Raw genomic sequence first — 15,385 nt, forward strand, 5'->3', positions numbered from 1 at the left:
CATCCAAATACAACAGAACTTTCTTACTGACCATCAGTAGGGGAAATCTTTTAACTTTATCTTTTTCTGGGTTCCAACAATTTAGAATTTGTTTAGAGTCATTATTTAAATAAATTTGGAGAGTTTTGGGGTCTAACTCATATGAGTCCCTGCCTTTAGTCTGCTATTGTGGCTGCATCCCTCTTATGGTTTCAAAAGGTTACCTAAACGTCCTTGTCATGACAAGACAGTGATCCATAGGAGTTTGTCTGATACCTGTTAATAAAATTTAGTTTCCCTGATTATCTCTCTTAAAATTTTTGCTTTGTTTCATCTGAGATAAGGATTTTTACCTCTACAGTTTTTACTTCAGTTAATGCTCTAGCTCATTATTTTAATTCCGTGTCTTTCTCTTTCAAATGTGCCCTATTGCAAGTAACATCTTGTGGTATTCTTGTTTCCTCTTCCATTCTGATATATGGTTTTGTTTCATAGATAAGCTCATCCCACTCATAGTTATGACTTCTGTTTATTTTGTTCCATCTTATTTTTTCCATTTATCCTTCTCTATGTCTCTTCTGCCTCTCTTCAAGATTATTCTTTGCTTTTGACTTGTCTCCTTAATCTACACTCTATTTTATCATATTCTATGAATTTCTTATACCCTTACCCTCCTATTTTCCTATTAAGATAGAATTCTATATCTAATGGAATATGTATTTATGCATATATCTTCTTCATTCTTTGAGTAAATTCTAATGAGAGAAAGGCTCAAATACTATCTACTGATCCCTCCCCCCCCAATTTCCCCTTTATTATAAAAAAGTTTTCCTTTTGCATCTTGTTGATGTGAGAAAAATTTCCGCATTTTATTTATTCTCTCCCCCTTTTCTCAGTGCATTTTTCTTCCTCATCATTTTTTTAGAGATCAAACCCCAATTGACTTACACTTATGCCTTCTGTCTATGTAGACTCCTTTTAACTGTCTTTATAATAATACATTTCTTAAGATTTACATGAATCATGCACTAAGAGAAAAAAAAACTGTTCATACTCTGACTCAGCAATTCCAATTCTAACCTATATCCAGAAGAAGTCATAACAAAATGGGGAAAATCCCACAAGTTCTAAAATATTCATAGCAGCTATTTTTGTAGTGGCAAGGAATTGGAAATTGAGGGGGTACCCTTCAATTGGGGAATGGTTAAACAAGTTATGATACATGAATATTATGGAATACTAATGTTGTATAAGAAACAAATAAGCAGGACTCTAGAGAAGCATGGAGTGACTTAGAGGATCTGATGCTGATCAAAGGGACAGAACTAAGAGAATAATGTACACATTAACAACAACATTATAAGATGATCAACCCTGATGGATGCAGATGCTCTCAGCAGTTCAGAGAACTAGGACAATGGTATAAATCCAGCTCTGGACAATTAATGCTCTCCCCATCCAGAGAAAGAGAAACAAAACTAAACAAAACAAAATATAATCCTTCAGAATCTGATGAGCATTCCATTCATTTAAAAAAAAACTATCTCTTATGCATTTCTTTTCCTTAATCCTAAATCCTCATACTGAAATTAATTAATCTGTAAACATGTTTAACAGAAATGTGTATATGTACAATATCAATCTGTTTGTTTGCTGCTGAGGGGAGGGTGATGGGACAGAGGGTGGAAGGAAATTTTGTAACTAAAAATATGCATATGCATGTGGTTGAATGTTGAAAAATATTCATAACATGTATTTGGAAAAATAAAATATCAATTAAAATATTTACATGACTCATCTTCCCAAAAAGGAACGTAAATTTTAGTATTATTGATTCTCTTATGTTTACTCTTTCATGTGTTCCCTGTCATTCTTGAGTCTTACGTTTGAAGGGCAGATTTTCTATTCATCACTGAACTTTACATCAGGAATTTTGAAATGTCTTTGCTCCATTAAATATCATTTTTTCTTTTTTTCTATTTCATTTTAATTTATATATGTATAAATTCAAAATAAAGAAAGGATTGTACACAATTCACAGCACACAATAATCAAATGTGTCAATAAAGAAGCAAAAATTTATGAAGCTCCTGTCAGAATCTTGGTAACATTTACTTCCTATTTTCTGATTTAAAATTTAACAAAAAATTTTCCAAATATATGTAAATATATTTTGTGACATTCATCTTTGAAAAGTTTTCTTTCCTCCCATGTTTCCCTTCCCTTACTCTAGAGTATCAAGTAATCTGATTTAGGTTATGCGTGTACAATTGGATCGCACATGTTCTTTAATGCTATTTTCATACTCTGTGAAAGAAGAATCAGAACAAAAAGGGGAAGAAAAACACAAGAAAGAAAAGGCAAAAAATGAAAATAGTATCCTTGATATTATTTGCATTAGATTCCATAGATCTGTTTCTGGATGTGTAGAGTATTGTGCATCACAGGTCTTTTAGAATTATCTTTAATTGCTGTACTGCTGAGAAGAGTTGTCTATCATAATTGATCATTGTACCATGCTGCTGTTATGTTTTACAATGTTCTCCTTGTTCTGCTCACTTCATTCAGTCCAGGTTTTTTTGAAAATTTTCTGCTCATTATTTCTTATCAAGCAATATTATTTCATTATATTCATATACTACCTATTTTCTCCTAGACCTCAAAGTTCTAGAATTTGTCTAAAATGTTCATTGAAAATTTCATTTTGGAACTTTCAGGATGTGATCAGTGGATTTTTTAAACTCTTGTTTTATACATTGGATCAAAGATATTGGGCTAATTTTTTGATAATTTTTTTGGGGGAATTATTATATATAGGTTCTTTATTTGATCATGGTGGTACAATAATTCTTAAATATCTATTTTTCAGATTACTTTTTTCTGAACTTTTTTCATATTGCCTTCATTTTTCATATTTCTTCATATTTTGATTTTTATTTGATTTTTCCAGGTATATGTTATAAAAGTTTTACAGCATTCATATACATGCAAGTTTATAGATTTATAGATTACACATTTTTTGACCACCTTCCCTTGCCACTCCCCTCTCCTCAACAGTAAACAGTCTATTAAAGTTGTACCTATTGCTTTGGATTTACCATGTTTAAAAATTAGTCATTTTATGAATGGGGAATTGGGACTTTGGTAAAAAAAAATCAGCTATGGCATGGGAAAGTAAAATATGAGAGAAGTTTTAAAAAAGGTGAAACTTGTATCCCTTTTGATTCTGTGGGGTTTTTGTTGTTGTTGGTGGTGGTAGTGCTTTTGTTTTCCTCTGGATATTGATGGTGATGTCCTTAACAGGTTTTCCAGAACTGCTTAGAGGAGCTGCATGCATCATCCATCATAGTTTCTCAATTTACAATGTTGTAGTTAATGTGTACAATATTCTCTTGGTTCTGCCAGCATCAGTTCATGTAGTTCTTTCCATTCATAGAAAGTCCAACCATTCATGTTTTCTTTTAGAACAATGGTACTCCATAACATTCATATACCATAATTTGTTCATTCATTCCCCAACTGATGGGCATCCCCCAATTTCCAATTTTTCGCCATTACAAAAATACCTATTAGAAATATTTTTGAACATCAGAATTTTCCCATTTTTTATGATTTCTTTTGGAAATAGCTCTAGAATTGATATTGCTGGGTCAAAGGGTATTATTAATTATTGCTCTTGGGGCATAGATCCATATTACGCTCCAGAATGGTAGAATTAACTTGCAACTTCACCAGCAATGCATTAATGTCCCAAACTTACCAAACCTTTCCAACACTGATGATTTTCCTTTTTAGTCATCTTAATCAATCTAATAGGTATGAGGTGGTATCTCATATTTATTTTAATTTGCATTTCTCAAATAATCTATGATTTGGAACATTTTTTCAGATGATTATATATAATTTACTGTCATTTGAAAACTGCTTATTCATATCCATTGACCATTTTTAATTAAGAAATGACTTAGAACCTTATAAATTTACCTCAATTCTTTATTTCTTTTAGAAATGAGACCTTTATTAGAATGCTTAATTGTGAAAATTATTCCCCAATTTTCTGTTTTCCTTCTAGTTTTGCCTGCATTAGTTTCATTAGATCAAACATATTTCAATTTAATAAAGTCAAAATATGTCTTGCAATTTATAATGTACTTTTTTTTCTTATTTGATCTAACATTTCTCTCCTTTCCATAGATGTGACAGAGTGTTTCTTGATCAATTAATTTGTTTATATTATTGCCCTAAATGTATAAATCCTGTACCCATTTTCACCTTATTTTGGTATAAGGAGTGAGGTGTAGATCTCTGCCTAATTTTTACCATCCTCTTTTCCAGTTTTCCCAGTAGTTTTTGCTGAATAACAAATTCTTCTACCAGAAGTTAAAATATTTTGGTTTGTCAAACAATAGATTATCATAAGTCATTTACTGTGGCATCTTTTCTACCTATGATAATCCATTAATTCATTATTCTATTTCTTAACCATTTTAAGACAGTTTTTATGACTGCCACTAAACAATAGAATTTTAGATCTTGTATAATTAGGCCACCTTTTCTTTGCATTTTTTTTATCAATTTCCTTGCTATTCTTGAACTTTTTTTGCTTCAGATAGAATTTTATTACTATTTTTCCTAGCTCTTTAAAATAGTTTTTTGATAGTTTGATTGTTATGGCAGTGAATAAGTAATTTCATTTGGGAAGAATTGCCATTTTTATTTTATTAGCTCAGTCTAACTTGAGAAATTGACACTTTTTTCCAGTTGTTGAAACTGACTTTATTTGCGTGAAAAGTATTTTGTAATTGTGATCATATAGTTTCTGGGTTTGTATTGGGAGACATATTCCCATGTATTTTATGTAGTCTGCATTCACTTTAAATGGAATTTTTTTCCATTCCTTGCCCTTGGGCTTTGTTGTTCAGATATATAGAAATTCTTATGATTTATGCAGGCTCCTTTTGTATCATGCTACTTTGTTGAACTTGTAATTTTCTCATCATTGGTAATGATTTCATTTTTGATTTTGGTAATTTGATATTCTTCTTTCTTTTTTTTGTAATCAGATTAACCAAAGACTTATTGATTTTATTGAGTTTTTCATAAAAAGCAACTGAGTTTTATTTATTAGATCAATGGTTTGCTTGCTTCCAATTTTATTAATCTCAAATTTAATTTTCAGAATTTCTAATTTGATATTTATTTGGGATCTTTAATTTTTAGCTTTAGTTTTATGTCCAATTCATTGATCTCCTCATTCTTTATTTTATTCTAATATGCATTTAGATGTAAAAAATTTCCCCTAAAAGCTACTTTGACTGCATCCCATAGAGTTTGGTATGATGTCTCATTGTTGTTATTTTCTTGCATGAAGTGGTTGATTATTTCTATAATTTGTTTTTTGTTGATCAACTCATTCTTCAAAATTTGATTATTTAGTTTACAATTAATTTTTGTTTTATCTTTTCACTGCCATTTATTACATTCAATTTTTTCCATCATGACCTGAAAAACATGCATTCATTATTTCTGCCTTTCTTCATTTTATTGTAAGGTTCTTATGTCCTAATACAGGGTCACTTTTGGTATAGCTGCCTCGTACTGTAGAGAACAAGGTACATTCTTTTCTATCTCCATTTAGTTTTCTCCATAGGTCTATCATATATAAATTTTCCAAGATTTTATTCACCTTCTTAAAACTTCATTCTTGTTTTGTGGTTGGATTTATCTAATTCTGAGAAAAGGAAGTTGAGGGCCCCCACTATTAAATTGCTCTTTTTTTCTGATGAGCTATTTTGCAAATTCTTCTGTTCATTTTTCTTTGTTTTTTTAAACACATTTCTTAATATCTCATGGAATCATTTCCCAATTTTAATACTTAAGGAATTATTTTCTTCTGTGATCTTTTGTAACTTTTCCTCCCATTTGACCAAATTTTTGTGGGGGTTATCAAATTTCTTTTTTTACAGCTCCTCATTCATCTTGATTCAGTCACTAGTGCTGCTTCTGTCTGAAGGAGCATCTTTCTGTAAGTCTTACCTTTCCTCTGGTAGCCTGACAGAGTACAGTGGAGCATCCAACACAGAGAACCACTGTTTGTACATGACTGAAGACAGTGGTGATTTCATAGCATCAGGGGCACTTTATCTCCATGCACTAGAATTCAGACTCTGCAGTAGGTGTTTCTTCTTTAATTTTGCTTCTTTTCCTTGGGAGAGGATTACAGAGATCTTTTGTGAGAGGTATGTTGTTGCAGAAAGAGATTTATCTCTGGAAAAAAGCTCAATTCTGTTTTTAAGGAGTTTTTGTACCTATTTATTCATTGGGTCCATACAGTATTTTTAAAGCATAATTTTTTATCTTTATTTTTGTTCCTTTTTTTAACCAAGTAGTTAATTCTCTTTTCATATCACTCATTTCTCCAATTTTTCCTATATTATTCTTATTTCTTTCTTTAGCTCTTCTAGGAATTTTTGTTATGTTGAATCCAATTAGCATTTTCCTTTGAGGAAATAGCCTATAGTTATTTCTTCATTATTGTCTTCTAAATTTGCTTTGTTCTTCCCTATCATCATCATAGGTCTTATGATCAAGTTCTTCTGTTGTTGCTACTTATTTCCCCAGCATACTTCTTGATTTTAAAATTTATGTTAAATTTTTGTTCTCTTCACCTGAGAATGGGTAGGTATGATACCAAATTTCAGGGTATTTTGTGACACTATTTTGAAAGCTAGCTCTGGGGTCTTGGAGAATTTATGGTCACCATTCTAATGCTCTGAGCTCTTTTTCCAGGAAGGGACCTTGGTCTTCCCAACTTTGAATGCTGCTGTGTTCTTTTTGCAGTCTTAAGTACTACTGTTTCTCTCTGCCTTGGAATACAACCAGCATCCCTGCTCCTGAGTGAAAGCAAAGATGTATTCTCACCACTCTCAAACTGAGACCCAGAATTGTTTTTAGACAATTGAGTTTATAATCAGTGCCAGATCTACCCAGTATTAGATAAAGGTCTCTTTCTGACCTATTTACTAATCCCTTTACTATCTCTCTTGACAGTAAACTCCTGAAGCTGCTGCTGATGTTGCTATTGCTAGCAATTGCTTACAAAGACCATAACTAATGTGATGGCACTGTAGTCTCAACTGGGGACCATTTTGGCATTATAGATCTCTTCAACTAAGCTCCAAAAGTTGTCTTAGAATGAAAAATGAATCACCCTGGCCTTTTGATTTGAGGGTTAATTTTTAAACTTCTTGGGAGAGGAATGTTGGCAGAGTTCAACTGGCTTGGTTCCTGTACTCTATCAGCTTGAATCCACTGATATTATTGTTATTTGGGAGTATACCCATTGGAGCTCTTGCAGTGTATTATGTGTGTAGCTACTGGTGCCACCTCTAGTGTAGAAATAAATAGAAGAGTAGAGCCAAAAAGTAGACAGAGAGGATGTTGCATCCATTTCTTTTCTTTTTCTTTGTTTTAGAAGTACAGGAATTTGAGCTAACTGTAGTCCCATTTTACAGAAAAAAGAGTACTTAAAATTTTCATTGATCTGTCCATGATCACATAATAATAGGTAATATCACTAATTTCATAGGATCATAGGATCACAGTTTTAGAATTATAGAGGACTTTTCAAGTAATCTAGCAAGGGTTTTTTGTTTGTTTTTTAAAGAGTGCAAAACTAAGGCCCAGGGAGGTTATATAGCTTGATGGAGTCAAATGGATTTACTAGCAGATGAAAGATTAAAAAATGTCCCCATAGGCAATAAATCTAGGAAATTCTCCTCTAGTCTATAGGACTATACCATGTTCCATCTAACAAGTTCTTTTATGACTGAGTGACTTGTAAAACATTTACATGTATAAAATATTCATAGCAGCCCTGTTTGTGGTGGCAAAGAATTGGAAATCAAGTAAATGTCCTTCAATTGGGGAATGGCTTAGCAAACTGTGGTATATGTATGTCATGGAACACTCTTGTTCTATTAGAAACCAGGAGAGATGGGAATTCAGGGAAGCCTAGAGGGATTTGCATGAACTGATGCTGAGTGAGATGAGCAGAACCAGAAAAACAATGTATACCCTAACAGCAAGATAGGGGTGATGATCAACTTTGATGGACTTAATCATTCCATCAGTGTAACAATTAGGGACAATTTGAAGCTCTCTACAATGGAGAATACCATCTGTATCCAGAGAAACAACTGTGGAGTTTGAACAAAGACCAAGGACCATTACCCTAAATTTAGGGAAAGAAACTGATATCTTATTGTCTGATCTTGCTATCTCTTATATTTTATGTTTCTTCCTTAAGGATATGATTTCTTCCTCTCATCACACTCAATTTAGATCAATGTATACCATGGAAACAATGTAAAGACTGACAAATTGCCTTCTTTGGGGGGTGGGGGGAGGGAAGTAAGATTAAAGGGAAAATTGTAAATCTCAAAATAAATAAAATCTATAAAAAGTTTACATGTGTGCTTATTATTTTTCATTTTTTTCCCTGGAAAAAAATGCAGGTTTGACTTTTTTCTTTCCCTCCACACACGTATTAAATCTCTTCTTTACAAAAAGAACATTTTTTTCCAGTTTCTTCTTTGAGAACTTTAGGTCATTCCGCATTATTTCTCAGTTTGTACTGTGAAGGTATTTCACAATTCAGTTTCCAAGACAACTTAATCATCAAGCAAGCAAAAGACACAGATGGCATTGAGGCTTGCAACATTTAAATTATGAAACACTTAATTTGCTTTTTAATTTTTATGTTTTTCTCTTGTTATTTGAATCAAGAATGTAAAAATATAAAGAAGCTTGGGTCATGCTGCCCATTTCCTTGACAGACTATTTCCTTCATTAAGTTTAAATGACTCAAGCACTTTGCATAAGAAACAATTCCATTAGGTTCACATTTAGTTTCAGTTTCCTTTTCTAAATTTCATTTCTTCTGGTTATGACTGTGAACATGATTATTTTTCTTTTGCTTTATCTTTGTTTATTTTTTTATATCTTAAAATATCTTTTAATGGTTATCAAGACCTTTTTAATAAGCCCAATGAATTGACTGGTTGGTGTTTTTTTCCCAGTTTGTATTGGGGGAATAGTTCTGATGAATAATGATAGACAGCTACAATTTTGAATAAAAATGACATGGCAATATGTCATGACACTTATGGGTGAAGCCAAGGATAGTTAGTATCTCATTAAATTAAGCAAATGGTGAATAACATTTCCGACATTCAAGCCCCTCATTTACAAGTGCCTTTAGCTAACACTGGGTAGAACTGGCACTAACTGGCAACTCTTGTGACCTTTAGCAATCTATGGGGTAGAGGGTGAAGGGATGTACATCTGATCCATCATATGGGAATCAAGAGCCTGGTTGCAGTTCCAAAGCAGAGAGGAATAGTAACACCTGTGACTGCAAAAGATGGGGGAACCTGGTGACATTTCCATAGTAAAACAAATGTGTAAGCTAAGAGATGACCAAAGAGTGAGCCTAAGCAATTCTTATATTGAAATAATCCTGGCTTGTCTAGATTGTTTTGTACATTTTAGGTTTAATGAATCGACTGAAAATATCTTAAGAGGATCAGGCTAGTCTCATTTTGTGTGTTATGATTAGGGATTTTTCAGCATTTTTTTGGCATCAAGGAAACAAATTTCTAAGAGATTTCACATTTTAAATAGTATTTTATTTTTTTCTAATATGTAAGGACAATTTTAATATTCATTTCAAAATAGAGCTCTGAGTTCCAAATTTTCTTCTATCCTTCCTTCTCTAAGATGGTAAGCAATTTGATATAGGTAATATATGTGAAATCATACAAAATATATTTCCAAATTTGTCATGTTGTGAAACAATAGTTTGTAAAACAAAATCATAAAAATAAAATGAAAATAGTTTCATTCAGACTCCATCAATTCTTTCTCTTAATATGGATAACATTTTCCATCATAAATCTTTTGAAATTGCCTTGGATCAATGTGCTTCTTAGAAGAGATTAGTCAGTCATAGCTAATCATAACACAATGTTGCTGTCACTGTGTTCAATGGTCTCCTGTTTCTATTCACTTCACCTTCACTGCATCAGTTCATGTATTTCCATGTTTTTTTCTCTGAAATTTGCCTGTTCATCATTATAGTATTGTAGTATATTCATATATCACAATTTGATCATCTATTCCCCAGTTGATGGCCATTCCTTTAATCCCTAACTCTTTACCACCACAAAAAGGCCTGATAAAATATTTTCATAAAAAATAAGTAATTTTTCCTCTTTAAAGTATATTTGGCTTTTTGAAGAAAAACATATTAAATTATTACAATGTATGTTCAATTCTCTTATTTTGTCAGTAATTAAAATGGTTATATTAACAAATGAATGAAGTAATCCCTGTTTGTTGGGAGCTTGTAGTCTAATGCAATAGCTAAAAAGTGTAAACTGAATGTTAGCATAATTACAATAATACAAAAGAATACATAGTTTTTGAAGTCAAGACAGTTTTGAAAAGGGGGATACTATTAGTTGAGAAAAGTAAGAATTACATTATATAGATGGTTGTTGATGAGTAGTGTCTTGAAGGAAGCAATTTTTTGGGTGGAGGTAAGAAAAAAAACACACTTCAGGCATGGGAATTAATAGCTCATGAAAAGTCATGATTATAAGAGATGAAGAAATGACAAAAAGAAAGGCCAGTTCATCTGGATTTCAGAATCAAGAAGGGGAATATTGTCTAATAATATTAGATATATTGGAAGCAATTTTTATTCATGGAAGAGATTTAAGACAATATCTAGTCAAAGTCTTTTCTTTTTTGAAGGTGGAAAATGATTACCAAAAAGGTTAAGAAAATTGGTTAAGTGAAATAGAAAAACAAAAGCTGGCATTTAAACTCTGATCTTTTCTCCAAATCCTTCACTCCTTTCATTACATCACTTCAATAATCAACAGTTCTTTCATTGCAACAAAACTTGGAGAAAGATTGTGAAAGACTATTATTATTATTATCATTTTACAAATAGGAAAACTAAGGTTCAAAGATATTAAACCTAGGATCATGCAATTAATATGGCCAGGACTGGGATATACACATGAATTCCTTGAACTTAAAACCCCTTTGTTGACTTTGATGACTAAGAATGTTTTTGACCTCATTCATTAAATATTAGTAGACATTCAATTATCTGATAAGTTAGGGTTTTGTTGATGACTCTCAGAGATCTCAAAAGTTGGAATGGACATGCAAAGACTAGTAAAGGTCTTTGAATTCCTGACAACTGGCAAAATCTGTTAAGAAGGTACCTTCAGGAGGGCATTATGGGAAGATAGCAGAAAATCCCTAGTTTTCCAGATTTTATGCATTAGTAAGTCCAAAAACCCCACCTCATAGTAAAAGTAGAATAACAAAACAAGCAAAAATTGCAACGGAGGCAGAACAGAATTCCTTCTGAGACAACTTCAGAAGATCTGAAGAAAAATCCCCAGGCTGAGGTCCTACCAACTGAGTAAAGTGCAAATATCTCAGATTAGCTCCCTGAAACAGCAAAGAGGAGAGCCCTAGGGGCAGTTGGGTTGAGAGGTAGCCTCCTCTTCACCTCCCAGACAGTGTGGGGAATTGGGCATCTGAGTGAGGAAAGAGAGGGAACCTCTACTGACATCAGGTCCAACTCTGTGGGTAAGAAGCAATCTTGGGCAAGATGGAACTAGCACATGCCCTGTGAGTCTAGAGAAAGAGGCAGGAACACATATGAGTGTGGACAATTACAATAGAATTGAGTTCTTGGTCTTGGTTCCAAGACAAGGGAGAGCTGAAACTGATAGCCATTGGATGGTTCTTAGCGAGTAAGACCATTTCCAGCAGAATGTGCTAGAAGCCCAGACTGTGGTTTGGAGGGGGTAAAGGAGTGCAGAGGTTATGCCCAGGACAAAGTTTCTGAGATGCAAGACACCATCCCCCACACCATGGGACTACAGATGGATATAAGAGATGGATATAGAGATGGATACTATTTTTTTTAATGACCATGGGAAGGAGATGGAACCCAACCATAGAAAATTACCACGGGAATAGAGAAGACTAGGGTTCAACTTCAGAGGAAAAATCCGAAGAAAAATAAATCCTCTCCTACTGCAATATATAACACTAAATGCTATTCACTCAAAAAGAATTCATAGAGGAATTAAAAAAATACTTTAAAATAAAATGTGAAATATTGGGGGAAAACTAAAAAAAATAAGAAAAGTCAAAGAAAATCAAGAAAATTATGCAAAGAAAGTAGAACAATTGGACAAAGAGATTCAGAAGTTTAAGGAAAAGAATGACTCTCTGAAAATTAAAATAATATAACAAAATGTAAAGAATGAAAAAAAAAATTGAAAGTAGTCACATGCAAAGCAACAGATTTTGGAGACTGATTAAGAAAAGAAAATGTAAGAATAATGAATCTAGGGGCAGCTAAGGTGGCACAGCGGATAAAGCACTGGCCCTGGAGTCAGAAGTACCTGGGTTCAAATCTGGTCTCAGATACTCAATAATTACCTAGCTGTGTGGCCTTGGGCAAGCCACTTAACCTCTATTGCCTTGCAACAACAACAACAAAAAAAATAATGAATCTACTTAAAGCTATGATTTAAAAAAAGAATCTTAATACAATCATACAAGAAATAATTAAAGAAAACTGTCCTGAAATGTTAGAACAAGAGGGAGAAGTAGAAATGAAAAAAAAAAAACAATCATTATATGAAAGAAATCCTAGGAGGAAAACTGACAGGAATATCATAAATAAATTCAAAACTCCCCAGGTAAAGGAGAAAATTTTAAGAACAACAAGAAAAACAAGAGTGCATGTTTGGGAACACAATATATAGAAGACCAAGAGAATTGAGCTTGAGGTAAAAAATATCATACCCAGAAAAGTTAAGTACAATCTTGAATGGGGGAAAATTGAATGTTCAATGAATTGACAGATTTTCAGGATTTCCTTGAACCCCCCCCCCCCGAAATTAATAAGCAAATTTGACCAACAAGATACAAGAGAAATATAAGGTAAACATCAAAGACTAATTATAAGAGACTCAATGAGGACAACTTTTTTTACTGTCTATATGTACTAATATAAAACATAAGGCCAAGATTGCTATAATAATTGGGCAGTTAGAAGGAAAGTTGGGGCTAGAGTGGAGTAGAATGGGATTCTTTAAATTAATGGTCCAGGAAAAGATTAAAATAAAGAGTTAGCACCCCATAAAACTGAGATATAAGAAGATTTGATACTTAGAGGAATTAAATGGAGAAGGAAAGCTGTTAGTTCAGGAAACTTACTGTCATTGGGAATGGGGTAAAGAGCATATTTCATATATTACAGATACACACACACACACATGCACACATATACATATATGCTTCCTAAATTCAGATAGAAATAAAAGTAGATAGAGAAGGTAATGAGTTAGGGCATAAGGGAATAGGATAAGATGGTATAGAGAATAATGCATATATTAATGGGTGTTTTAGAAGCATGTGTAGATCAATGCGGAGGAGGGTATAGATAAACTATTAAGGGAAGAATTCTTTGAGGGGTGATTGATTAAGAAATAAGGGGGCAAGGTAGTGAGTAGGAGTAAAGTACAAGAATGAAATAGGATTGTTGATTTCAGGAAATGTTATAAAAATGAGAAATACACACAAAGCAAATATATATCTATGTATATATGTGTATGGATATAGGTATGTGTTTGTATGCATAGATAGATAGATAGATAGATAGATAGATAGATAGAGGTCTATATATATATTAATATATGAATATATATTAACTATATATGGACATATATGTGCATGTTTTTAAGTATAGGTATATATATCTAGGTATATATATGTGTGTGTGTGTGTGTGTGTGTGTGTGTGTGTGTGTGTGTGTTGCCATCCTTGGGCGATGTGGGAGGAAAAATATGAAAAAAATTCAAAATAGAGAACAGAAGAAAACCTACAAGAAAGCAAAGAAAAATGAATAACTTTGATTACAATGTATAATATTTATTATCTAGGCTTTCTTGAAATATAAATTTATTAACTTGAATTATGAATCCTCTCTCATGTTTTACTGCCCAAATGAAATTTTTATCTTGTAAAATTAAAAAAATAGATACTTATAATTCAGGTGTGAGAATGACATTGAATTATCCAACCCAGATGTTTTTTGACTCATGGTAAAATGCTTTTTCTTGTTCACTAGTAAATGTCTTTTACCTGCGATCTAAAAGAAAAAGTCAAGTAGTTACATGCAAGCAAAGAGCTATTTCTTTATTCAATAAAGAGATCCAGGATATTTTCTAATATCTAAATAGTTCCACAATCAAATAAATTTAATATAGCCAAGTAAGGAAAGTGCATGTTTTGGAAATCAGTTTGAGTGGGAGATACAGTCCAACTTGCTGGGTAAATAAATAAATAAAATATATAGTAATATATCTATTCCTATATTTATATTTATATCTATATCTATTCATACACACCCATATTTATATACATATGTTTAGTTATAAAGAATGAATTTTATTTTGAAATGTAATTAGATAATTTCTAGTATAAATACATTTCATTTAGTGAAATATGTGCATAAACATTTCAAAATAACATTTGTACTTTCACACTTGAGGCCCTTGATGCAAATATAAAATGCTCTGGAATGTAGCATTTTAAAATAGTGTCTTTTTACTGAGACTCCCAAATACTTTCCAAGCATCTCATTAATCCCCACAACTCTTTTGTGGGCATAGTTCCACTAGAGAAATGCAATCTATTTCTTAATGTGATTTGGGATTTGCATGCTTGTTCTTCTTGTTGACTGGATTTCATGCATTTCCAAATCATTAGAAAGTATATTTTAAAAAATTGAATTCAATCAGTTATAAAATTCTATCAGAAACAGAACTAGATTTTCAGCCATTCTCTGTAGTATATTTTCAGCTATTCCCAGAAGCATATTAGATGATTTGCTCAAATTAGTTTAAGCACTGTATAATGATGATAATAAGGCCTCACATTTAAATAGGGTTTTAAGATTTTCTACAAGTTTTGTACTTTGGATCATCACATTTCCATGTTCTCCATTCTACATTTGAGAAATTCTGCACTTTCAGTGAAGTGAAGTAATTTTTCCAGGGTCACACAATGTTTAAGTTACTGAAGCTGGATTTGGGTCCAGATCTTCCTATCCAATTCCTAGATTTTATGTACAAAATTGTTTGTTTGTGTGTTTGTGTGTGTGTGTGTGTGTGTGTGTGTGTGTGTGTGTGTGTGTGTGTAGAGAGAGAGAGAGAGAGAGAGAGAGAGAGAGAGAGAGAGAGAGAGAGAGCGAGCTTAGGAAAAAACTACCATACCAGTTATCTTAAGAAAAACTTATAAA

At 32.4% G+C, this 15,385-nt stretch overlaps 1 pseudogene; it reads right to left on the bottom strand.

Annotated features, from left to right (window-relative positions):
• Positions 1-5,970: 5,970 nt before the first annotated feature.
• Positions 5,971-6,129, bottom strand: LOC141491780 (small ribosomal subunit protein eS27-like; annotated as a pseudogene).
• Positions 6,130-15,385: the final 9,256 nt, after the last annotated feature.

The sequence above is a fragment of the Macrotis lagotis genome, chromosome 6 (assembly GCF_037893015.1).
Source record: "Macrotis lagotis isolate mMagLag1 chromosome 6, bilby.v1.9.chrom.fasta, whole genome shotgun sequence".
Lineage (NCBI taxonomy): Eukaryota > Metazoa > Chordata > Mammalia > Peramelemorphia > Peramelidae > Macrotis > Macrotis lagotis.